Genomic DNA, 9,160 nt, shown 5'->3' with positions numbered 1-9,160 from the left:
AATGCCGTTAGTCTGCTTTCTTTTTCAAAAATAAATATTGAGAAACACAAGTAGCATTTTTCAAGTTATATATATGATATAAAGTGTCACGGTATGACAAATACCTTGAACCAGCAGTCCAATATAGAAAGGAAAATTTTCCTGGCCAAAAACAATTAAGGAAATAGCCATGTTCACAAGGAATTAAGAACACGGAAACATCCACCCATGTACAATTAGTAGAAGTTTACACTGGTGTATACTTTGATAAAGGACCCCACATGCCCATGAGTCCTTGATTGCAGAGAAGAGTTACTAAGAAGGGGAAAAAGGATAAAATGAAAATACAGAGAGAAGTTGGAATAAGATCATGTAGAACACTATAAGTACGTCAAGATTTCAGATGTAATGATTAGTATTTAAGCACATTGGGGTTTCTAATTAAAATGCTGAGAGCATAAAAAAAAAGCATAATTAAATAAAAGTATGTTTTTATATGGTCCCTAATTGATGTATGTATGAAATGCCAGTCAATTGATACCATGAGAACACAGTTACTGGTCCTTTATGCAGATGAAATTATCTAAGTCAGGTGTCAAGTTTCAGTCTTTACAATATGTCAATTATGTCATAGAAAATATTCTCTGACTCCACTATGAAACCAAATATTATACCATTTCCAATTCCAGAACTAGTTATCTCAATGATCTTAGCTTTCTCTGCTCTTCTTTCTTTGTACCTTTTCAGCTGATACTTAATCTTTGCTAGCCATGGAACAAAACAATGGCACTCAAGTGACTGAATTCATTCTCCTGGGATTTGCTGGTCAACACAAGTCTTGGCATATCCTCTTCACAGTATTTCTAATCATCTATGTGACCACCCTAGTAGGTAATATTGGGACAATCCTGCTTATCAAGATTGATTCCTGCCTTCACACCCCTATGTACCTTTTCCTCCAACACTTGCCATTTGTTGATCTCTGCTACACCTCTGCTATCACTCCCAAGATGTTGCAAAACTTTGTAGGGACAGAAAAATCCATCTCATTCATAGGATGTATGGTGCAATTACTAGTCTACAGTTTTTGCAACAAGCGATTGTTATACCCTTTCAGCTATGGCAGTAGACTGATATGTACCTATCTGGAACCCACTCCGCTATCCAACACTCATGTCCCAGAGAGTCTGTATTCAGTTCTTAGTTGGTTCATATATCATGGGTTTCCTAAATGCCTCTGTAAATATAAGTTTTATTTACTCACTGAACTTTTGCCAGTCCAATAAAATTAATCACTTTTTCTGTGATGTACCCCCAATTCTTGCCCTCTCATGCTCCAACACTGATTTAAACATCGTGCTCATAATGGTCTTTGTGGGGATTAATCTGACATTCACTGTGTGGGTTGTCATCTTTTCCTACATATATATCCTGGCTGCCATCCTGAAGATATCTTCTGCTGCGGGGAGGAGAAAAGCCTCCTCCAGGTGTGCCTCCCACCTGACAGCAGTCATTTTCTATGGGACTCTGTCTTACATGTATCTACACCATGGGACCAATGAGTCTCAGGAGCAAGAAAAAATGGCATCCGTGTTTTATGGCATTATGATCCCCATGTTAAACCCCCTCATCTATAGCCTGAGAAGCCAAGATATGATAGAAGCCTTAAAAAGGATTGGAAAGAAGTGCTTCTAGTTTGATCCTCAATGGTCTATGCTTATAAACAACCAGACCAACAGTGCTAATTTTTAAGAAATCAAAATCAAAAAATTAAACAAAATAGGAAAAGTTGCTCATTTTTACTGAGTCTGAGCTGCAAATTAAAGTAACAATGAGATAACTACTTGACAGTGATATGACTGGCAAGAACTGGAAAAGAATGATAACGCCTATTAATTGCTGTGATGTATTTAATTTCAGGTAAAGAAAAATGATGCTTAGAACATATTGTTAATGAAAATTGAAGTGTTACTTCACTTTAGGAGGAATCTCTCAATATCTTTTTAAAACAAAAATAACCTTCAATCCAGAATTTCAGCCTTGCCAATTGATCTGTGGAAATAAAAGTTCCAGTGCATAAACACATATATTTAAGGATGTTTATTGTAGCATTGCTTAGGAAGACAAGACCAAAAAAGTGAATATTCCTCAACAGGGAAATAAACCTGTATTGTTGTAATTCTAAAATCTGTATCTATTACTGCACAACAAATTTCCACACATTTAGGGGCTTTAAAAAAAAGTCACAATTATTATCTTATAGTTTTATGGGTCAGGAATCTGAATACCACTAAACTGCATCCTCTGAGATGCTACAAACAAGGTGTCACCCAGGACTGGGAACCTATCAGGAGGCCCAAGTGGGGATGGACCTGCTTCAAAGCCCCTCGTCTTACTGGCAGAATTCATCTCCTTGCAGTTGTAGGACTGAGATTCCTATATTCTTGCTGGCTTCAGCCAGGGGTTGCTCCCAGTTCTTCAAGGTTATCCACAGTTCTTTGGCACACAGCCCTCTCCATAATCCCTCTCATAACACAATTACTTCTTCAAAGACAGAAAGCCAGAGACAGTTAATGAGTACATACGAGGTCAGACAATTAAGTTCACGAACTCATCCTAGAACAAGTGCTACATACCTCATTGCTGAATATCACTATGGTCACTTCAAAGTACTCCCCTTGGGAAGCTATGCACCAACACCAGCACCTAGTCCACCCTTCAAAGCAATTTTGGAACTTTTTCTGGAATGGCCATCAGAGCTGTCATCGTATTACCATTGATGTCCTGAATGTCATCAAAATGTCTTCCTTTCAATATTTCCTTTATTTCAGGTAAAGAAAGAAGTCATTGGGGGCCAGATCAGGTGCATAGGGAGGGTGTTTCAATACAGTTATTTGTTTACTGTCTAAAAACTCCCTCCCAGACAGTTCCGTGTGAGCTGGTGCACTGTTGTGATGCAAGAGCCATGAATTGTTGGCGAAAAGTTCAGGTCGTCTAACTTTTTCATGCAGCCTTTTCAGCACTTTCAAATAGTAAACTTGGTTAACTGTTTGTCCAGTTGGTACAAATTCATAATTAATAATCCCTCTGATATAAAAAAAAAAGGTTAGCAACATCGTTGCAACAAGTTTGTGAACTTAATTGTCCGACCTCATACACATGTGAATAACACCCTTCATTAGCCCAAATCTTGCTACAATTTCAAGAGCCAGTGTTTCCCTAAAGTTTTCCCAGCTCAACACTTTTTTCCTGCCAACTTTCTACCCCTGGAAACAATTTCTTCTTCCACCGAAGATCCACAGCACTTCATTTATATCAATAATATTATTTATTATTTATAACTTCCTACCTAAATTATTTATTTCCATAAAAGACCCTCACTATAATCTTCTATAAGGCAGTTGAGATACACTTTTTCGATGAGCTTTTAACATCTTGTGCAGGGCCTTAGACACAGTAGGTATTCTATAAATATTGAATGAATGAATGATGAAAAAAAACACTAAGATGGACAGCTTCCTAACTGTAAGTTATATATATAGCCTACACTATTAGTCTCTAAATACCAGTCTGTGGACAGCAGCATTCGAATGACTGGAAAATGCTTTTTAAGTGCAAACAACTATAGCCCAGCCCTGGAGATATTGATTTAGTAATATTAGACAGAACCTAATATTGATAAGTATCTATATGTGCAGACTGTTGCTTTAATTGCATGCACCACTGGAAAGTAGTATTTAAGAGCATAGGATTTAGAATCTTTTAGAATGTGGTTTATGTCCTAACCCTACCACTCACCAGAAGTGTCCCTTAATAAGTTAAGTAAGCTTTCAAACCTTGTTTCTCATAATAATGCCTATCTCATGAGATTTTTAAATTTGTTTTTAGTAATAGATAAGATAATGAATAGAAATCACAGTGCCTGGCACTAATAAACCCTCAATAAATGTTAATAATGATGAGTAGTCAAAAGGAGTATTTTAACATAGGTTTGACAGATGGTACAAGAATCTCATCACACACACACACACACACACACACACACACACACAGTCAGTAAGAAGTCTCCCAGGGAGGCCTGATGCCTCAGTTTGTTAGGGCGCGAGCTCTCCACAAGGTTGCTGGTTCAATTCCCACATGGGAGGGTAGGCTGCGCCCCCTGCAACTAAAGATTGAAAACCCCAACTGAATTTGGAGCTGAGCTGCACTCTCCACCACTAGATTTGAAGGACGACTACTTGGAGCTGATGGGCCTGGAGAAACACACTGTTCCCTGATATAGTCCCCAATTAAAAAAAAAAAAAAAAAGAAGTCTCCCAAGGCTTCCACCATGAAAACTTTCCCCTCTGGGGTACTCCTCTCTCCTTCAACAGAAAACTAACTGATAAAGGTCATTTTCTTTGATCCTGCCTCAGCACCTAGGGCCACAGATGCTCAAGTTCGAATCCCATAGGCCTCAGCTATAAAATCGCTCTGCGGAGAAATGGCTGGGTGGACAGTCAGCCTGCACTAACCTGGGAAGAAAATCTAAAGCCAAATCTGCTGTATGTAAAGCAAACTGCGTTGTTCCTATTCAGCCGAGCATTATTCCGGCCTATGAGGACCACAGTAAACTGTACAGGGTTAGAGCCAATATGTCAGCGTAATTCACGGCAAGGTTCAGTAGTGTCATCTTATCTTCAGCAAAATAAACATATCAATGGAGAGAGGGAATTATTGATGAAATGGAGAAGTTACAAAACGGCCCTGGAGATGACAACTGAAATACTAACCATAATGTTCCCAACTGAATATAAACAGCCTTTGCAAAATATGGAGCACTAATTAGACAAGGCCACCCCGTAACTGAGACAGAACCAGACACTCTGAGTATGTCTGAAACAAGACAAGGACTCTCAGCCACCAGAAAAACAGCTAAACAGTCCCCTCTTCCCACTAAAATTAGTAAATACTCCCTCTTTACCCTCTTTGTTTTTCCCCTCTCTTAGGTATAAATTACCAAAATACCCAATCATTGAATTTCTGATGGCACTCAAAACAGAGCTCACCTCCACTTCCTAAATCCTTAGAATCACCCAGCACAAGCCGAAATCCTAGAAGAGGCCTTCCCAAGTCCCTCTCATCCTTCACCAGGTCCCTCGGGGGTATGCTGTCCCTTTCTGCAGCCCACGAAATAAGCCTAACTGTCTGAATACACGTGTGCTCCTGGTGCTTTCTGGCTATTGGACATTCACGGTGGGACCTGTGCCAAGTGCATCTATTATCTCTCAGGAACCTTGCGGTTTTTTTGTTATTCACTTTTTTATTCCAAAAGAAATTAATATGCGCCCATTACTTATTAAATATAGCTGTATTTAAAGTTAAAAAAAGGAGAGTTTCTATGTCATATATTCTTCCTGATGGTGTTTTCTTCACACACACACACACAGTTTTTTTTTAATTGAAAATCAGTTCACATCCCACACATTTTTTTTCTGCAAAATTCTTTACTCACTTAATGGTATGTTATTAACATTTTCCCTAAGAATACGTACAAATCTTTCTCATTATTTTTAGATATTTCATGGAAGCACAAAATATGGATTACCTCTGACTTATTTTAACATTACCGAATCTATAGCCAATATTTTTCTATAAGAAAACAATATTGCATAGAATCCTCTGTATTTAAAATAATTCTTTTCATCAAAAATTTTTTCTTCAAATTACAATGTGACATTCAATATTCCATCTCATTTTATCAAAGATTAAACTGAGGTTCAGGGAAGTTACATTTCTTGCCCAAGATCACATACCCATTAAATGGTAGTTCCAAGATTCAAATCTAGAGCTTTCTAACTTCAATACTTATCTATTTTTCATTGCTGGTCGTATAAAATAAAGCTTCAGAGTGGCTTGAGTACAGTATAATTTGGACAAATTTGAAACACTTCCATTATTCATCCAATTAAAAATCGCTTTCAGAACCTCCCCTTCTGATTAAAATGGATTTACCCTCCTGCCTGAAACAAGGAAAAGTGGACAAAATACATGAAATAATAGTTTACAAGACACTGTACATCAGGCAATGAAGGACAGTGATTTCTGAGAAGCAAGAAACAAATGAGCTCTAAAATGTCCCCAGCTTTCTGTCTTAAGAAAGTTTCCAGACCGAGAGAGAGAGAGAGAGAGAGAGAGAGAGAGAGAGAGAGAGAGAGAGACCCTTCAGGAATTCCTAAAGGAAATAGAGCTGATACTCGGGAGAGACCAAGGAAACTAGAGTATCCAGGACAGAATCCTGAAGGAAGGCAGTTGTACAGACAGAGAACCCCAACATCTACAGAGGATTCCCCTCAATTATTTAGTTGAGTACTGATCTGTACACATATGTAAGGAACTAGGGAAGGAACCCTGGAAGGATGATAGGTAACGATGCTCAATGCTGAGACAAGGCTGGGAATAGTGCCTGTTTGCACCAACCAGGCAGGAAAACTTTAAGATTCATGACACAGGGAGCATTTGAGATCTTGCTTCCCAAAAAAGTTGTAGGTTTGGCTCAAATAAACATAAAAATTCAAAAAAAACTCATGATGACTTGGATGGAATACACAGAAAAGGCTTGCCTCAGTAGAGGGAGATGATTAGCCCTAGACAGAATTCTGCTCCAGTTACAACAGATCTGCACAGCAAGACTGAAATGGATCAGACAGTTTCCAAGCAACTCAACTGTGCTCCAGAGCGCAGCTCAAGGATACTTATAAGGATACAAACACATCTGGCACCAAGCATGGAAACAGCCACAATATCTGGCATCCAATCCAAAATTACCACACATACAAAAAGCAGGAAAACATGACCATAATAAGAAGAAAATGCGATGGTGAAAACCAACCAAGAACTGACAAAGATGCCAGAATTAGCAATCAAAAACCTTAAAAACAATTATTGTAATTATGCTCCATATGTTCAAAAAAGTAGAGATATGAAAGATATAATGAAAATTACACTGTCTGAAGGTAAAGAAGCAGAAGCAGAAGTAGAAGGAGAAGCAGAAGCAGAAGGAGAAGAAGAAGAAGACGAAGATGAAGAAGAAGAAGAAGGAGGAGGAGGAGGAGAAGAATTGCACCGGATAGGATTACCTACAGAATAAACATTCCACAAGAAGTAATTGGTGATCTTGGAGACATAGCAATAGCAACCGTCTGGGAGGCATAGAAGTTCCACACCCTTTCCTCACACCTTGCCCTATACATCTCTTTCATCTGGCTGTTCCTGAGTTTCACATTTTTATAATAAACTGATAATCTAGAGAATAAATAAGTAAATAAATAAATAATAAAATGAGAGAAAGATGAATCAAAATCTAAATGAGCAACAGTGAGCTATGGAACAACTTCACGAAGTAAAACAGGAGAAACAAGATTGATATAAAATTTTCTTCGAAAAATCATGCTGAAAATTTGATGAAACTGTGAAGCCACAGACTCAAGAATCACAAGAAACACCAAGCAAAAGACAAATGCAAAAACTACACCAAGTCACCCCAATAAATTTAATAAATAAATAAAAATTTTAAAAAACATATACATCATAATCAAATTGCTCAAAACCAGAAATAAAAGGAAAATCTTAAATGCATCCAGAGGAAAAACAGATGCACTATGAACAGCAAAACAAAAGTAAGGATAAAAACAGAATACTTGTCAGAAACAATGGAAGCAAAAACACAAGCACCCCCCCAAAAAAAAAAAGGCACAGCAAAAGAAACTATCAACAAAATAAAGAGGCAATCAACTGAATGGAAGAAGATTTTTGAGAACAGCGCCTCTGATAAGGTGCTAATATCTAAAATACACAAGGAACTCATACAACTCAACAACAACAACAAAAAAAAAACCCAATTGAAAAATGGGCAGAGGAGCTGAATAGACATTTCTCCAAAGAGGACATACAAATGGCAAATAGACATATGAAAAAATGTTCAACATCACTAATCATCAGAGAAATACAAATAAAAACTACAAAGAGATATCACCTCACCCCAGTCAGAATGGCTATCATCAATAAGACAAATAGTAACAAGTGCTGGAGAGGCTGTGGAGAAAAAGGAACCCCCATACACTGTTAGTGGGAATGCAGATTGGTGCAGCCGCTATGGAAGGCAGTGTGGAGGTTCCTCAAAAAATTACGAATAGAATTACCAGCAATCCTTCTCCTGGGTATCTACCCAAAAAATCTGAAAACATTTATCCATAAAGATATATGTGCTCCGATGTTCACTGCAGCTTATTTACGGTGGCCAAGACATGGAAACAACCAAAGTGTCCTTCAATAGAAGTTAAAGAAGTTGTGGTATATATACACAATGGAATACTATTCTGCCATAAGAAAAAATGAAATAGTGCCATTTGCGACAACATGGATGGATCCTGAGATTATAATGCTAAGCGAAGTAAGTCAGGCAGAAAAAGTAGAACCGTATGATTTCACTGACATGTGGTATATAAAAAAGTGAAAACAACAAAGGAACAAGATAAACAAATGAAGAAACAAAAACTCATAGACACAGACAATAGTTTAGTGGTTACCAGAGGGTAGTGGGGGAAGGGGGTGGGAGATGAGGGTAAAGGGAATCAAATATATGGTGATGGAAGGAGAACTGATTCTGGGTGGTGAACACACAAAGTGATATATAGATGATGTATTACAGAATCGTACATCTGAAACAAATGTAACTTTACTAACAGTTGTTACCCCAATAAACTTTAATTTAAAAAAAAAAAGACTAGTTGAAGGAAGACACCAAATTTTATTCACTTATACTACAAACTCTCCTCAAGGAAGCATCTTGTATAAAACTTGACTTGCAGTGAAGTTGTCGCTTATTTTGTTCCTAAAAGGTTACTTGGCTGTGGATATCTATGAATCAAGGAATATGAAAGAATCAGGGATGTCAATAATAACAGATGAATTAGTTTGTGTTCTGCGCCATATACCAAGGTCGTATTCTGACTTTAATCTTAATGATAGAAAATCAGTTCTAAGATTACTGATGTGAATGAAGATAAGACCTCTAACGATTTACCAAATGAACATATTGCTTCGTTATCTATAAGCAACAATCGTAAGCTGCCCACAAACACCCTAGAGCTATTGGTAACAAACAGACAGGTAAGAGACTAAGAAGCTTCTAGTGTCTTAC

The 9,160-nt window shown here is 37.7% G+C and overlaps 1 pseudogene; it reads left to right on the top strand.

The window, feature by feature from the left end:
• The first annotated feature begins 749 nt into the window (after nucleotides 1–749).
• On the top strand, nucleotides 750–1,674 carry LOC117031325 (putative olfactory receptor 5AK3; annotated as a pseudogene).
• The last annotated feature ends 7,486 nt before the right edge of the window (nucleotides 1,675–9,160 follow it).

The sequence above is a fragment of the Rhinolophus ferrumequinum genome, chromosome 11 (genome assembly GCF_004115265.2).
Source record: "Rhinolophus ferrumequinum isolate MPI-CBG mRhiFer1 chromosome 11, mRhiFer1_v1.p, whole genome shotgun sequence".
Lineage (NCBI taxonomy): Eukaryota > Metazoa > Chordata > Mammalia > Chiroptera > Rhinolophidae > Rhinolophus > Rhinolophus ferrumequinum.
The sequence above is the reverse complement of the archived record's forward strand: the minus strand, read 5'-3'. Positions and strand labels throughout refer to the sequence as shown.